The sequence below is a fragment of the Poecile atricapillus genome, chromosome 6 (genome assembly GCF_030490865.1).
Source record: "Poecile atricapillus isolate bPoeAtr1 chromosome 6, bPoeAtr1.hap1, whole genome shotgun sequence".
Lineage (NCBI taxonomy): Eukaryota > Metazoa > Chordata > Aves > Passeriformes > Paridae > Poecile > Poecile atricapillus.
The window spans coordinates 25,423,621-25,440,538 of NC_081254.1; positions in this window are offsets into that span (position 1 = coordinate 25,423,621).

Genomic DNA, 16,918 nt, shown 5'->3' on the forward strand with positions numbered 1-16,918 from the left:
TCCAAATATATTTAAGAAAATAACAGCCCTGGGTTTAATGCTGAGAATATACAGCCTGTATCTGCTGCGTGCTTCTATACATTTAAGCTTCTTGTTTCCTCCCAGATCCTTCCTGTGGAAGCTCCCGAGGTAATATTTCCATTTTAGTACTTTGCAAGCTTCTAACTCAAATTGTTATTGCTTCACATTTTTAAAGTTTACTTAGCAAAAGGCCCGGCTAACGTGAGCTGCTTGCAAGCTCGGAGAGAGACGAAAGGGCCTTGCCTTCAGCTACATTCTGCAAATGTAAAGGGATAGGGGCTTTTAGGGATGAGTTATACCGCAATCAGCTTAGTAAATCTGCATGCAGAAAGGATGCTAATTAGTCTTAATAGTCTACCAATATGCCCCAAGACTGGAGACACAACAACGTAAATCTGCTACCGATAAATATTTTTAATTGTTAAATTTACTGGAAAGAAAAGTGTATTTTTCCGTAGCGAAAGCGGAGGATGCGGCGGGGCCGGGCTGCGACACGACACTCCCCGCTCCTCGGCGGGGCCAGGGCGGGGACAGAATCACCCTGGCAGGGGCCTCGGGCCGCCCCGACCCCCGACGTCTCCCCTTACCTTCCCCCCCAGCCTTGCCCCCGAGAAAGAGAGGAAGCGCCTACTTAGATTGTGCTTGGTGAAATTAGTGATGTATCACGTTAATTACCACTGTGATCTTAAAATGGTTGCAGGCCCAAGGAAAATTAATGGAAATCCAAATTCTAATTATGTGGCTGGTGTTAAAGAGTTGAACTAAATACCCGGGAAGGGAAATTGGATGATAATGTGGAAATATGCTACATTTTCTGGCTGCTTGTGGTTATTGCATCATGAAGCCTAATAAATGCGTTATCAGAGATACTGCTGGAGGATGATCTTTGGGGATACAAATGGGGAAGGAGGTATGGTGATTCCTGGGGAAACTGCGAAAAACAATGAAGAAATTCCGAGAACCGCTAGTTTTACTCCATCTTTGCCCGACGTGTGCGGGCCCAGCCCTGTGTGCTGGGGTTTGCAAGGAAAGAACCGGGGGCCCCAGGGAGGGGGCACTCGGGGGCGTCCCCAGAGCGGGGCTGCAGCAGCATCGCCCGGGCCGGCTGCCCCCGTCACGCCCCTTTTGCAGGCGGGGAAACTGAGGCATGGGCACGCATCCCTCCGGGCTGCACCTCCCCGACCCCTCTGCATCCGCCCCGGAGTCACCCAGCAACCACACATGGAAGACTAATTAATTAACACAATTAAGCTTTCGGAACCCGGGGCTGAAACCCGGGGGGTTGCAGAGAAAAGCCGGGGGGACACGACACCGAGTGCGGTAACGTGTGTCACGTCTGCCCCACGCGTGTCCGCGGGGAAGGAGGGCAAAACCGCCTTCCCACAGGCTTAACTCTTCCCTCGCTGGCCGTCTCGGGGTCCCGGATTTCAGTGTTAAAATCTCAGCCTCATCCATCACGGAGTTAAAAAAAAAAAAAATCGAGAGGGAAACCAATACAGACAAACACATCAAGACTCAGGAGTGGCGACCCTTGGAAAAGCCAGGGTCCAACCAGATATGAATCATTTTTCTTTGCATAGTTTAAAGGAATTACTAGTGATATGCACGGCTGTCACTGCAAACTACATTTATGGATTTGCAAGTCATTTCCATAAATCAGCTGCATTGGATCCATCAGAAGAGCAGAGCCCGGCGTCGGTGCGAAGATGATGGAGCTCTCTTTGAACGTATAATGAAGTGTTCCAAGGGCTGCAGTTATTTTTCTGCTTGTTAAGGATTTTTTTTTGAAGGGGGAGGGGGGCCTTTTCGAATTTGATTTTAAATTAAAACGTCGCCAAGAGATGTTTTATTGGTGATCACCCTTATGATAAATTTATGCTTCAATAATTACTTTTCACGGGATATCGATTTCCTCTGGCAAAAGCCTTTCTCCCTCCTTCCCAATCCCTGTCTCCCATTTCCCGAACAAGACAGTGCTCCCCCACTGCCTCCGTCCCCCCGCCGGGATGGCTCCATCGGCAGAAATACGAATGGTCCAGGGGCAACCGAGTGGCCACACCAAGGAAGTGAGCAGGCATTGCACACGTGAGCAGTCCGGCGTCTGGGGGAGCCCCTGAAGCCCCCCAGGTCCTCCCCAGGTTCGGCGGGCCCATGAATGGTGGGGCGACTTCCCCCGACTTAGTGGGGGTCCCTCAGAGGGATGCAGCAGCCTCCGAGGCCGCAGCAAAGCCCCCCACGCTCTGAATTGTCCCGACTGTTGGGGAGATTGGCTACTGCTCCACGGCACCTCCGCCTCCCCCTGTCCCCGAACCCAGAGCAAACCTCGTGGTGAGAGAGTGCAGCCGGACCCAGCAGCCTGCAAAGCAGGGGAGTGCCTGTGTCCCCTCCTCTGGCACAGGAGAGGGTGGCTGCCCCACTCCCGCTGTGCCCCCAGGGCTCACACTTGCCCCGGCTGCCGGGGAGTCCCCACTGATCTCCGGTGCCTGGCCTGCAAGGGGAGCGCACGGAGCGGCACACGGCAAAGGGGAGGGCTCTCTTCACCGGGGCCGTAACCCCCAGGATTAGAAGTGCTCTGAATGGTGCCCCGATCTGCAAACGCATCCCCTGCCAAGGACCCGGCTGCCCCCTCCACACCACCCCCAGCGGGCACGGCCTCACCAACAGCAGTCCCGCTCCTCTGTTCCGCACACCCACTAACCCGCTGCTGCAAATAGGTTCAGTCAAGCATGGACATTCAGGGAGTTCAAGGCATTCAGAGCAGAGGGTTCGTGATGGTTTCATAGCCCAAAGCAATGCCAAGGCCACACGGAACTACCACAAGTTTATTGCACAAATGTTCCTTATCTTCAAAAACATTAATATTACAGCCAAACTGGAGTTCTCCAAGATGCTGAAATTATTCCAATATATCACTTCTGATCTGTCCTTTCCTGACAAAGCCAATATTCCTCTCAGCTCCCCCCAGTCCATTTATTATGGAAATAACTTTTCCCTTGGAAGGGACTCACACCTTGATCAGAGCAGTGAGGAGACCACAGAACATGTCAACACAGAAAACTGGAGCTTGTGCCAGCTCCCTCAGAGGACCATTTCACAGTTTTCTGCTCTTTACACTAGTAGCTGGCTGTTATTCTCCTTTTGCTTATTAAAAAAAAAAAAAAAAAAAAAAAAAAAAAAAAAGAAAAAGAAAAAAAGAAAAAAGGAAAAAAGGTTCCTTTCTTTGGGAACGGGAAGATGGTGTTTGGTGAAAAAGTGATGTGACTGTGAGCTCAAGTCTTGCTGGTCATGGAGAGGCCAGTTATCTGTAAATGCTGGCCTCACAGGAGTTTATGGGTGTTGGCAGCTCATGTAAAAAGTAAAAATTTCAGGTACTGCCATGTGGGTGAATGGATCATCTCATCTATTACTACTATTACTATTACTATTACTATTACTATTACTATTACTATTACTATTACTATTACTATTACTATTACTATTATTATTTTAAAGCAGTGGATGAGATGAATGAGCAGCACTGTGCCCATTCACAAACCTCAACATCAAATCCAAGTGCTCTGGAGTGCGGCCAGGGCAGGCTTAACCATGGCCCATGCACTGAGGATGAGGGGAGGCTTGTGACCAGGACCAGAAAAGCTGTGGTGGGGACCCAGGGCACCCTGTACACCCCTGCCTTGCCTGGCCTGGCTTTGCAGCAAGGCCAAGGGATGCAGCAGGTACCCTGCAGGGGTACAGCCTTGGCCAGGTGTGGGGGTCCCTTCCAGCTGGTGGCAGTACCCCTGCTTCTAGCTGCCGCTGGGCACAGGAAGGAACACCCCTCTTTTGTTTCCTCTGGTGTGCGTCCAGTAATTATTACCTTTTCACGCAGTTGGGGCCACTCATTGTTTTCCAGAATCCCATGCACTGCCAAAGATGGAGCCGCCACAGTACTGACATGGGCACAAGCTGGCGAGTCCCAAATCCATCATAGAGACTGGAGCAAAAACTGGATCCAGTGGTCCAAAAGCTGGAAAGGAGGGATGGGCTGCCCTGTCCCATTGCCTCTCTCCTCAGTGATGCCAGGCCTGTAGGCCTCCGCTGTCGGCAAGGTCCAAAATGTCTCTGCCCTGTACCAGCTGCCTCCTCGGCAGGGCAGGGGGAGTCTCAGGACCACCAATTTCGGCTGCCTGCAATTACAGCATATTAGCCCGGGCCGTTAATTGTCCTGCCTTCCCGGGGTCCCACTTGGAGGCCACCTCTTCTCCAAGCTCGGCTCACCATACCCTTAGGACACACCCAAGGCCGCTTCGGCCCGGACGGCGGAGGAGGGAGCCGGGCCGGGGCCGTGAGGGGGACCCGTTTCCCGCCGGAGCCGCTTTCCCGCCCGGCGCTCAAAGCTTAGGCGAGGGGGACCTCTGCAGGCCGCACTGCCAGCAGGCCCCAAGCACGGCTCGCACCCCCGTGTGGGACCGAGCGGGCCGGGCCGCCTCCTGCCTAGAGGTTTCCGCAAGGGGAAAAAGCCCTTCTGAAAGTTAAAAGGTGAAAAGAGGGTTTCGTGAGCAAGCCCGCGTCCGTGGCATTCTTTTTTCTGTGAGGTGAGCAGCCACTTCATATCCCACAGAGAAATCAAGTCATACTTTCCAGGGTTTGTGACATTACTAATGTCACCGTGTGAAGAAGCACATTGAACCCCCATATCAGGACATGATGCTACCACGATAATGCAGTCTGAAGAGTGAAACCCATCCCCTGGTTCACAGCCATTCAGGAGAGGATTGCCACTTAAAACAAAGTGACACCAATGGACACAGGTCTCGGGGAGAGGATGGAAGGTGAAAACCCGGCACAGGGTTAGAGGCGATCTGAAGCATCTCAGAAGCAGTAAGGTGACACAAAAGCTAGAAGCTCTCCCTAGTCCATCTTGTGCACGCCTCCAAGCTCCTGTCCTCCAAAATCGAAATGTCTCATTGAATTTCAGCCAAAATGTGACTAGGGACATGACAAATAAATTCAGTCCTTGGATGTTTCAAATCCTGCCACCATGAAGAACTGATCTTTGGAGAACTCCCTGCTGTGTGCATACAGCTCCTTTACAGCCAGGGTCACCTCTAGCAGAAACTCTCATGTCTCCTGCTTCACCCCCAGAACTGAGAGGGTTGCAGAGTCCCTAGGTCACTGCCTGTCAACTTGACAAGGCTTCACACCTGAAATGAGCCCTCCCTTGCATATATCCTGTCCCAGCTGCTTGAGACAGTGTCCCCCCTTCACTGCTCATGGGATCCTCTGTGCCCTGCTCTGACGCTGGCAGAGCTGACAGTGTGAAGTACTACATATGTACAGGTGGACACTTCCCAGATTATTTTCTGCTCTCAGTTTCATGGGCAGCAATCACACTCCACTCTAGCCCTGCCTCTAGAGCACACAAATGAGTATTACAACCCTTATACTTCCCATGAGTGTTTTCAGAAAATTAATAATAATTTGAAGGAAAATATAATGTTTCACAGCAGGTTGTTTGTTTGTTTTTGTTGGGTTTTTTTGTTTGTGTATTTATGCCCGGAGAGTGGGGAGTATCACAAGTCACATTAATTTATGCTCATGCTGACAGCTCCCCCCGGTGTCCTGTGCCTGCACATCCTTTGCACAGACACCCTTACCCACACCAGGGATGCTTGGTGGAGAGAAAATGGAGCCAGACTCTTCTTGGGGTATTGGGAAAGATGAAAGGCCAAGAGACACAAGGAGTGACAGACAAGTTGCATCAAAGGAAACTGTGATTACTTATAAGAGAAAGAAACTTTCCACATGATTGATAGTCAAATACTGGAGCACAGATCCAACTTTGAAGTCACTAACCATGTCAACATTCAGAGGTTTACTGAACTGAGAAACCTGCCCTAGAAGCACTGCGCTCTGGTCCTCAGAGAGAGAGCTTGATCAGAGATTTCCTGAGGTCACTTCCAACATGAATTATGTGATGATTGAATGATGAAGCAAAAAAATCCTTGGCTGCTACTCCTGCATCCCCCTCATCCATCAGTGCTTTCCTGCACACCAGAATGAACTGGAGCAGTCAAGCAACTTCCAAGTCCATCAGTACAAGTACCAACATAAAGCCAATGTCACACAGTCTGTAATTAGCTTCTATTTCTTGTTTCTTAAAAAGCTATTATTTTATGGTCTGTTAATGTTTTTCCCAATTAGTCCCATTTATTTTTCACCTAATTCAACCACAGCCCTTAACTGTTTGATACTAATGGCTTAAATTTCTCTCCCTTGTCTCTTTTTTTTTTGCCCTGTAGGAGGAATCAGCCACAATACCCATGGGCAAGATTGCAAAACATCTTCTACCCTCATTCTTTGTGCCCTGTCCAGCCCAGGGTACAGAAACCATGCCCAAGGGGAGAGGCAATCTGCCCTATTTGATACATGAGTACTTCAAGGGAAAGCAAAAGATGAATTAGCACTGCAAGATGTAAAGATACAGAAAAGATCACCCCAAAGTGAGAAGAAATAATAATCAACTGATATCTTGGTTCTGCCACCAGGACCTCCTATTTCATTTAACTGATGCTTGGGTGAGACATTTAGAGCTGGGCTCTGAGGCACCTCACTTGGGAGTGGTGACAAGTCTCCCCCTCAAAACCCTCTTGCAATGGGTTTGATGGTTAAGAAAGCTGAAGGAGAGGTAAGAACTCAGCGGTAAACTTCCCAGCCCTTCTACGCTCTTTCAGCTGTGTTGCAGCCTTGATTTTGGTACCTTCTCTAGGCTTCTTTACAGCTGGGAGGATGAGATTTCCAGAGACATGTTCCAGAGACATGGCTGGAAAGAATGGGTTTGGACAGGAAATTTTTAGGGGGGAAGCAGGGTAGGTATTCCATTACCTGCAAACATGGCTGGAGCCTGCATGCACAGGCTGAGCCTTGCTCCTCTCTTAGCTGGCATCCCCAAAGCAAGTCACAAGAGCTCGGCAATTCTTCCTGAAAGGTGCTCAGTGTCCTGGCAGAGGATGCTTGTGAGGCCCTCTCAGTATCGTTGGCTGGCCCTGAGAGCCCCCAGGACTTGGTCAGAAGGAGCCCTGCTCAGGCACAGCATGCAATGTGACTCTGTGGCCCTCACAGCTCACCCTGCCAGGACAGGACCGGGGATTTCCCTTGCAGTTTCCTAATGGTTTTGGGTCTGGCACATGCTGGGCACAGGAGTCCATTCACAAGCTCTGGCAAATGCCTACCTAGATCGTAATTTTTTTCCAGGCCTTGACTGTCAACCAAGGCAGGAATCTCCCTTCAAAGGAATAGTGCTCAAAAAAATCTATTTCTTAGCCAGTGATACAGAAGGCAAATAGCTCATACCAGTCCCAGAGATTGTGGAGTTCATCTCATATTCTTCTTCATCTGCAATGCTCTAAAAAAACAAAACCTTGATGATCTGATTTTGATGCAGTACTCCACCATGACTGCTAATTGTTTTCTCATTAGTCCTTGCTTTTGAAAGTAAAGCTGGATTTTGTTGGAATAGCTCTGAAAATCTATCAGGCTCAAGAGGTGTGGCTTGCTAGCAGCAGGAAGGTGCAGAGAAATAGATGACGGGTATGTGCTAACTTTTCAGATTATTGGAAAATGTCCCAGTGAAGTTATCTTGTCCTTGCTGCAGACACAGACTCTGAATATTGCTTGTCCTTGCCTGGCAGCAACAGAGAGCAGCAGCATCATCTGTTGGCAGCAGAGGGGATGCAGCCATGAGGCATGGGTGCTCACTGTCCCAGGGACCTTCTCATTGCGTTTGCTTAGCGTAAGCCTAAAATTATCCAGTTCAAATTGATGGGAAGAGCAGAGAGTTTTGAAAAGTTGTGTCTCAATAAGAAAGTTTATTCTCCTTTTTCTTAGAGTTGATAAACTGCTGCCCTAACCAAGGCAGGTGGAAGAAGATTTCTGTGCATAAATGAGACAAAAAGGTCTGTCAGAAGAGGATTAGTTGGGGCGGAGCCTGCCTCTGAGCAAGACAGAGGGCGAGGCGACCTTGCAAAGCCTGTCTGGGCTATTTTCTGGAGCTCTGGGAAGAAGACTGTAAAGGCAGTAGTGACACAGGAGAGCTGCATTCAGTGGAAATTAATTTTGCTGTAATGCCTGCTGTTGCTGCTGCTTACGCAGCAATGAACAACGGCTGTCAAGCCTTGAAATCCTAAAATCCCCCAGCTGTCCCCAACCCTAGGGAGCATGAGCAAGTCAAATGGGGTCTTTTCCATACCAGGAGGGCCCTTGCTCTGTGGCCTACTGGGAAGTGTAGTTCAGTGCCTGTATGGCCATTTCAGAGCAGCCTTTACTCCCTCTGGTTAGCAGAGCCTGAGGTTTGAGAGCAAGGAGTTTTGTGGGGCAAGGTTGGGATGGCTCCTTGGGTTCATTTACTCCTTGCTTCAGTTGACCATCCCTCTCTGGAGTGTGGGATCATGAGATATTCCCTCTTTGCTAGGATGACTCAGGGGAAGAGCTGCATGATGTCCTTTCTGAGATGCTGTTCTGCAACCCCAACAGAGAAAGACAACCTTGGTGGTGAGTGGCTTGCCAAATCCTGCTGCCAGTAGAAATAAGGGTGGGCACAAGCAAACAGGAGACATGGCTGGAAAAAAGGCATGTGGACAAACGTTGTCCTGAATAAGGAGTGTCCAGGGCTGCCATGGAACAGGGCCAGCCTGGGCTTGTTCTTGCCTGCCCCACTGAGTCAGGGTCAGAGTCACCAGGTTAGCTTAGCCTTCCCCAGGGAAAGGCTCACGCTGACATATCATGGAAACCAAAGGGAGAACAGTGCTTTAAACACAGCAGATTAGGCTAGTGAGAGGCAGGGCAAGTAAGGAGCATTTGGGGTTCAAATATTGCAAAAAAGCTCAAAAGCTGCAAGAGAAGAGGAGGGAAATAAGGACCTGGCCAACCACCCACAGACACTGGATGTGACCAGGTATGTAACCCCAGTAAAACCAGCAAACCTCCAGCATCTGGCAAAAAAAAAGTGGGTTTGCACACTTTTGAGTCTGGGGCATATCTTGAAGAACATGAGACTGGGTGGGTTTGGGGGTGTTTCATCCAAAATGGAGAATTAGAACTTTCTGCATTTCTTCCCATGTTATTTTTTTTTATTTCCACCAAAGTTTTCTTTCTTTCAGTAAGGAGATGTGAGTTCCATCCAGACTGCACCTCCCCATTTTCATCATCAAAATAATAACAGCCTCATTTGCTAAAGGCACTATAAGGATATTAAGTGAAAATGAATTAAGTTTAATTCAATTGTTATTTTAGGAGCTTTGCCTCGTCAGGGTTTTGCAAAGCTTCATTCTTCCACTTGCTGGAGACCAGCTTTAACACGCCCCTGCTGAGATGTTGCTGCAAGCCACAAACCCATCATGCTGGGAATTTTACTTAATGCTTAGGGTTGGATTTTATTTTGCTTAAATGTCAGAGTCTGTCTGCCACGCTGCTGGGGGAGAGGGAAGAACCAGAGAACTGGTTAGCTCAAGTCCATCATATGCAGCTTAGAAATAAAATTAATTATCTGGCTGGTGATTTCTCAGGCAAAACCCCAGCACTTCTTTGTCCAGAAAGCGCCATGTCACTGCTGCCCTGCTTCAGAGAGGCTTCACCTGCTCACTGCATCGGGTCTCATCTGGATCTTCTCCACCTGCTGCAGTACCCTTTGGATCACCAGCACATGAGGGTGGAAGCTGCCAAGGTGGGAAGAGCTGAGGAAGGATTAGTCTGCATCTGCAGAGTACTCATTTCACCTGCTCTTTGCTCTTTGGACTGGCTTAAATGCAGTGCAAAAGCTCCAAAATGCATCGGGACCTGCCCTGGTTAGGGACCACTCCCTCATCTCCAGTGAGGCATCAGCTCCACCTGGGAGAAGCTTTGAAAAGGGAGAAAAGAGGAGAGAAGCCAGTGACAGAGGGATCTGAACTATCCTAGGGCTGATGACTATGGCTTTTCTGTGTGAGCAGGCAGGCTGCTGTGTGCCTGTAACCACCTGGGCATTTGGAGAAAATTCACAGCCCTGCACAGGACTGGGGCATGAGGAGAGTGTGACCCTGAGGGGTGAGAAGAAGAGGGCCTCAAACTCCCCCAAAGCTCACCAAAAGAACCTTTCAGAGGAGCTGTCATCTCCCATACCTTGTCCAGTGAAGCTGTAGGATCCATCCCACCCCTCCTCCCTCTCATCTCTGGCTGTGTAGCAGAGGGGCAGAAGGGAGGACAAGACCCCAAAGATAAATGCCCGCACAGAGTGCTGGGACAGCTCAGTGTCAGTGGCAGCAAGCAGAAGAAAGGAGTACTCAAGGCAGGGTTCTCCCAGCCCCTAACCTTGCTGAGAGCCAGCACCCAGGATTTATGGAAGAAAATCTTGGAAGTGACCTCTGATCCACTCCAGCACCAAGCACGGACTCAGATGGCATTACAGCTTGATGTACAGCCAGCGGGTCTGCCGGGCAGTCTCCTGTGAGCGATGGCTTGCGATATTTCTGGAGTTTATACCTAGCTCTCCAGCTCGATGGGCTTTCTGGGTATGATTTGTGCCTTGTGTAGCTCTATAAATATTGAGCTCAGAGAATTATATATGGCGACAGCCCTACAGCACTCCCGGTGATATATCCCCGCGTTTGTGGTTGTAGGCGAATAATTTTAGTTTGAGTGGTGTGGCAATGAGAACAAGGAGGAGGTAAAATAAAAGGGTAATTCGAGTCCAAGTGAATGGCAGGGAGCATGCGTGAGGCTTCAAAGCCTCTCCCACCAATCACTCAGGGAATTGACAGCCAGGATAATTTCCCAAATTAGTTACCTTATCCCTGAGTGCTGCTGTCTGCAAAATTAAGATAACTCTCCGCTTTGCTGGAAGGATGTATTACAGCAGGGCAAGGAAGGAGCAGGGGACAAGGCTGGTGCTCCAAGGACAGGGTCAGACCCCCCCCTGCTGGGGCATTCCTCAGGTTGGAGCATGGGGAGAACCTTGGCTGTTACCACCAGACTCTTATCACTCAATTCTCTGGAAAGCTGCAGCAGAACTGTCCTGGGAAATCCTCATGACAAGTAGCTTTCAGGCCACCATGTAATGTGGGGACAAAGGCTTTTTTTCTGCTGTAAATCTGGGTATTGCTTAACTGATTTGGGATTGCTGCAGTCCAAGTGTTGCTTCCTCACCCATATATCCCACAGCATTCCATCCCTCTGGCCTGGAGATGGGCAAAGAGGGCTTAGATCTGTGCAGCCACTTATCTCATTCAGGCAGATACCACCAGGACTTCAGAACAAGCTCCTTAATGGGATGTAGATGTGGCCAGATACCCAATTCCAGAAAAAAATTGAGGCCAGCTTTCATGCCATGTCCCATTTGCTGTGATGCTTCAAGATGTTCAGGTGCTTGTGTCCATGCCAGGCTGGCCATGCAGGTGGGTTCTCTACACCAGGCTGACAGGTTCAGAAAACCCACCGTAAACCAGCAAAATGAATGATTTTCACCTTGGTGTCAGAGCTTCCATGGGAAGGGCCCATCCCTCAGCCCCACACTGCCCCACTGCAGGTGACAGGGAGTGCAAGGGTGACCGAGCTCTGTGTCCCTAGGTGGGAAGACTGAGGAATTAATTTTCAATTGTGAAATAGGTAAGTGAAAAACCACCTGAGGAATGGGATTACAAGGGAGGGAAAAGGATAGATGCACCCAGTCTGCTAACACACTTTCCTACAACAACCAGTCTGTGCTGATGTGTCTCAGGGTGCCCATTCCAGTGCAAATGCTTTAATGGGCCCATTATACTTACATTTCTGTTACTGTACTGTTGCAGACTTGGACTACCCATGGTTCCCAAAAATTCAGTTTGCTAGTCCAGTGTCAATGAATAACTGCAGCAATAGACTAATGCAAAGGAGCTGGGTCTTGTCCTCCCCTGGGAAACCCACATGTTCAGCTCCCTTGTAACCACCTAAGGGCAAAGACATGGTCCTGTCACAGTGCTGGCTGAGCAAGCAACAGGCCAGGAGCAGGAGAGACCATTTACGAGGAGCTGGAATGGTTGGCTCTGATTTTGTAAAGAGATGAAAGGTTAACAGAAGGCAATAACCCTTCTCGGTGGCTTTATATCAGGACATACTGCAGATGTTTGCAATCACAGCTATGAGAATTGATCTGATTCCTTCCTCCAGAAACTTCCATGGAAACTTCCTCCTACTTCTATGGAAGGCTGTTGCTTTAACCTTGAAAAGACACAAAAGGCTCAATGAGTTCAGGATTTGACACAAAGCAATTTGGGGTTAAAGTTGCCACTTCTAACATGATAGAAGCCTTGTAGGGCTGGGATTTATGTTTAGGTTATCTATACAGGGCCCCTTTAGCCAAATATTGATATTCCTCTAGGAGATTTGCTACAAGTCAAGAAGGAGGAGTCTGAAGCAGAAACTAAGGGTCAAAAATGTTCCTGGGAGATACAATAGGTCAGATGAATAGTTAGAATTATCTGTTGTGGTTACAAAACATATTCATCTCTCAATCACATGAGTCACTGGAACATTCCATATTCCTTCCTCTGTTTCTGGATGACTTCCCCATCTGGACAGACCTAGCAAAGCCTGGCTCCAAGCCATGTAGTTCTGGAAGATGAGACCTGCACGCCAAAGCCAGTGCCCTAGCATAGATTAAGAACCCACACTTTCTTGATTGTAGCCCTGAACATTTCCTTGCAGTGTTGCTGTCTGCTTTGGTAGAGTGCCTCAATCCTACTGCAGGAGAGATGTTTCCTGGGCAGGCACACGAGGGGTCTCCCATGAGCTGCAGCAGGCAGCAGAGGACCAGAGAGCCACTGGCCTTTGCACCAGCATCCTGTGGAGGAGGTTGTCCTGCTGCTGCTGTTGGAGCCAGCTCAGCTCCATGATTCCATGGCCTGTTGCAGGATGTGGTTAGACAAAGGCATCCTGCAGACAGCACCATCTCACCCATCCTCCTGGCTCCCCACATGGTAGTGCCCATCTCTTCCCTTGTATCAGCTACATGTTCTGTGCCATGAACAGCCTGATTCTTTAACTGCTGAGCCCTCTCTCTTGCACCTCCCATCTGTCCTGGTGGTATTTTTCACCAAGAAATAAGGCTGGCTGCTGCTGAGCTGCCGCTGCCCCCCCTTCATCCTCCAACTGCACTGATAATTCCTATGAGACTTCATTTTACCCTTACCTGAAGCAGCCAAATACACCTGTGAGGAGAAATTAGCTGCTTCAGTGACACAGCTCAGTTGCTTAGGAGATTCCCAGTGCCTCCAGGACAAGAAATAAATGAGGCAGCTCACTCAACAAGCGTCTTCCCCAAGGAGCATGGCTCAGTGCTCTGCTCCGCAGCAGCCCCACCAGAACTGACGACTGTGCCAAGCAGGGTTCATCAGGGCTTTGTCCCACAGTGTTAATGCTTTCTCCTCACTGCAGGAAACAAGGCACTACAGCAGGCTGGCTGTACATTCACCTTCCCTCTTTCCTGCCAAACTCAAGCTGTTTCTGGCTCTTCCCAGCTTTTCTACTTTGTACATCAGTGAGCAGTCTCAGCATCACCCCAAATGTCTGGCCCAGCCATGGCTGGGGTAGGGGGTGGAAAAGGAGCCTGGCTCCCTGCATGCTCACCTGGACTCCAAAACAGCCTTTTTATCCCCAGCACTGACAGGTCTCTGTTGGACAGAGAGAGAAGGGTCACCTGTGAGGACCCATCCAGGACATCTGCCACTCAGGTGCTGGCCAGCGTGAAGCCCACCTTCAGATCCCCAACCCAGTCTGGCAGGGCCTGCTGTCAGCTCTCCTCTGCCCCAGTGAAATCCTGTTTGGGACAGGGCCATGAAAAGAACACAGGCAGGGAGGACAGAAGTCAGCCTGACCTTGAGGAGGGCCAAGAGAGTGGCCAAGACTGGACCAGAGAGGACAAACACTCTTGGCAAAGAAGAGAAAGTTCACAGCTGGTAGACCATCCAGAGAATGTTTATCCCAAATTTCAACACATCTTTTTAGATCATTTTGGCCTCTGCCCTCTGGGCACCATTTCACTAGTAAATGCTCTGTGGAATAAATGCCAAGTGGTGGTGAAACACAAATAATCCCTTCTCATAGAGAATTACTTTTCTGGTGAATACTGTGCTATAAATGCAGCTTTAAAAAGCAATAACTTGTTAAACTGACACACACAGACACACAGGCAGACCCCATTAAAGTCATTTGATGCAAGCCAGGAAAAAGCGTCTCTAAATCACATAATTATTTTAAGAGACAAATGCATTTACTTAAACTGGTTCAAATCACCTTTGGGGAGGGAGGAGAGAAGGTTTGTGTCTGCACCATTAAGTGCTTTGATTTCCTGCAGCTCGCCCCAGACCCTTGTTTTAATAGCATTAAACATATTAATATGTGATAATAAAATACAGGTGGTTTCCTTGAGCTTTATTGACTTTGTCACAAAGACAAAAATCATTGCTTTCTTATCTATCTGCTGGAGTGTTTCATGGGTTTATATTTTTTCTTTTGATGAATGCAAGCAGCCTCTTGCCTGTCCTAGAGAGCTGTTGCAGCCACCTGTTTTGATCAAAGCTCATCCCTCTGCTTAAAAATGTCAGCTGCTTGTTGTCAGTATTTACTGCACTCCATGAGCCAGGAGTTAGGGGTGGGTAGCCAGGAGAGGGATGGAGCCAGACCCCTTTCTCAGAGGGTCGAGGGTCTCAGCTGCATGTTCTCAGTGTGTCTGCAGCCCCCAGCAGCAGCCCTGCACACATCACACACCCCATCCTGGCACTGCCCAGAGCACCCAAACATCCTGCAATTTACCCAGCACATGAAACATCAGCACATGGGATATCCTATGAAAAGTCTCACTTCCTAATCCCAGTGGGGAATACTAAATAGAGGGGAGTCCATCCCTTGGAAATCCCTTGGGTTTCTCAGGGCTGGCTTTTTTTCAAGAAAAAAAGCGTGTAGCTGTGGTGCTCCCAGGACACGCTTTAGTGGTGGAGCTGGCACTGTTAGGTTAGCGGACTCCATGATGCGTGAGGTCTTTTCCAACCTAAATTATTTTGGCTCAATGTCCCCTTCAGAGGCAGGCTGTGTCTCCAAGGACGCTCTCGGGGCTGGGCTTGGCTACCTTTCATCCTGAGCACCCAGTGCTCCCAGTCTGAAGCATTCTCTGGTTTGCCTGGCGCTCGGCTGCCCGTGCTCAGCCGCTCGCAGCGCCTCGGGCGGGGGCGCGGGCGTGTGGCCGCTGCCGGCAGGGACGAGCCGAGCGCTCGCCAGGCGCTCCCTGACCCCTAGATGGAGCTCGGTGCCCGCCGATCGCTCCCGGGGCGGGCAGCGATGTTCCCGGCAGCTTCCCTCGGCACGGCACAGGGCCGAGGAGAGGGGCAGGGTGTCCAACCCAATCCTGCTTGTCTAAGTCCCCGCCGGTGCTGACCCCTGGCCTGAGAGGTTGTCACCGGGACAGTGTTTCACGTCCTGCTGTTCTGGCCAGCTCTGTGGGTCACCGTTCACCGGGGTCACCTGTGAAGGGGCAGTGCCACAAATTTTGGGAGAAACACCCATAGCTTTGGACCCTATGTGTGTCAGAACAGTTGTGGTAAGGGTTATCTTGCCCTAGACCCCATTCTCTGGGGGAAACCAGACAGCCAAATGTCCCTCTCCATCTGCTGCAGAGAGGGTTGAGGTTGTCTGGCTCCCATCCAGGACCTTAAAATAATGGCAAATTAAGGGAGGTTCCTGAGACTGAAGGGAGGGACAGGACACAAGGAAGGAAAAAACGGCCATGGGGTGGGTTCCACACAAGGCAATATCTCTAGAAGTGCCAAGCAATACTCACCCTGTCCCCCTCACCCCATCTCTTGTGTGAGGGGGTCTCCACTCCTTCTATCCCACCACAGCCAGTTTGGGCCAAGCCATCACCAACAGCTGGGGTTTTGTCCAGGAAGGGGAGTGAGGCTGGAGTTCTCTCCTGCAATCCCACTTGTTGGCAGGGACGGGAGATGAATTGACTCCTGAGATGCAGGAGATGTTCAGCAACAGGACACAGTTCCTCACTCCTCACTTCTTTTGGCAGTGTCTGTGGCCACAAGGTCCCTTAGGAAATCCTTTCCTCTGGATAACATTACAGGTGTGTACTCTGCCTGTCTCTGTGCCTTCCCTGCCGGGGCTATGGTGTTTCCTCAGGGACTGGCACACACATCTGTGCCCTGGGATCCCAGCAGGGCACCTGCATTCCCTCACCTGACTGCCAAAAGTTTGGCTTCTGTCTGTGGTGTGTGAAATGGCTCTGCTTTGAGATCCTCAGATATTCAAGGGACCAAGTCAGGAGGGAGAGTGCATGGAAAGAGTGGTGGGTGCACCAACAGAAGTCGTGTGCCTTGCTCCACAGAGAGAATACTCTGCTCTGCATCCCACCTCCTGCCTCTGGATGGGGTGGTATGAGCCACAGCAAAGGCAGGTTTCAGACCTGTCATAACAACAGATAAGGTTACAACATTTGTTTTCACTCCATCCCAAAGTGAAAGCTGGACTTTTTCAAGCATTTCTGTGTGAATGGGGGTGAGTGGGAAATGCCCCTGCCACAGCTCCCTCACTTGCCCCTGCAAGTGGCTACTTCAGTGGGCAAGGTACCTGGGACACATCCCTCTGTGGTTGTAGGTGTCCCTCCAAAGGCAGTGGAGCACAGCCCAACAGTGCTGTAAACGCATATAAAACTTTCTGGAACTTAATCCTGGAAGGAAGGAAGGAAGTGGTCTGGGTACAGCCCAGCAGTTACCACCATGCTCCACAACTGTGTCACCATGGGATGCCATAGGACTGACATTTCAGCAGCAGTCCCATGGTGTGACATCTCCAGACCCTGCAAGACCTTCCAGTGCATGCCACTGGTGCAGGGCCAGGCAAGCTGGGTACA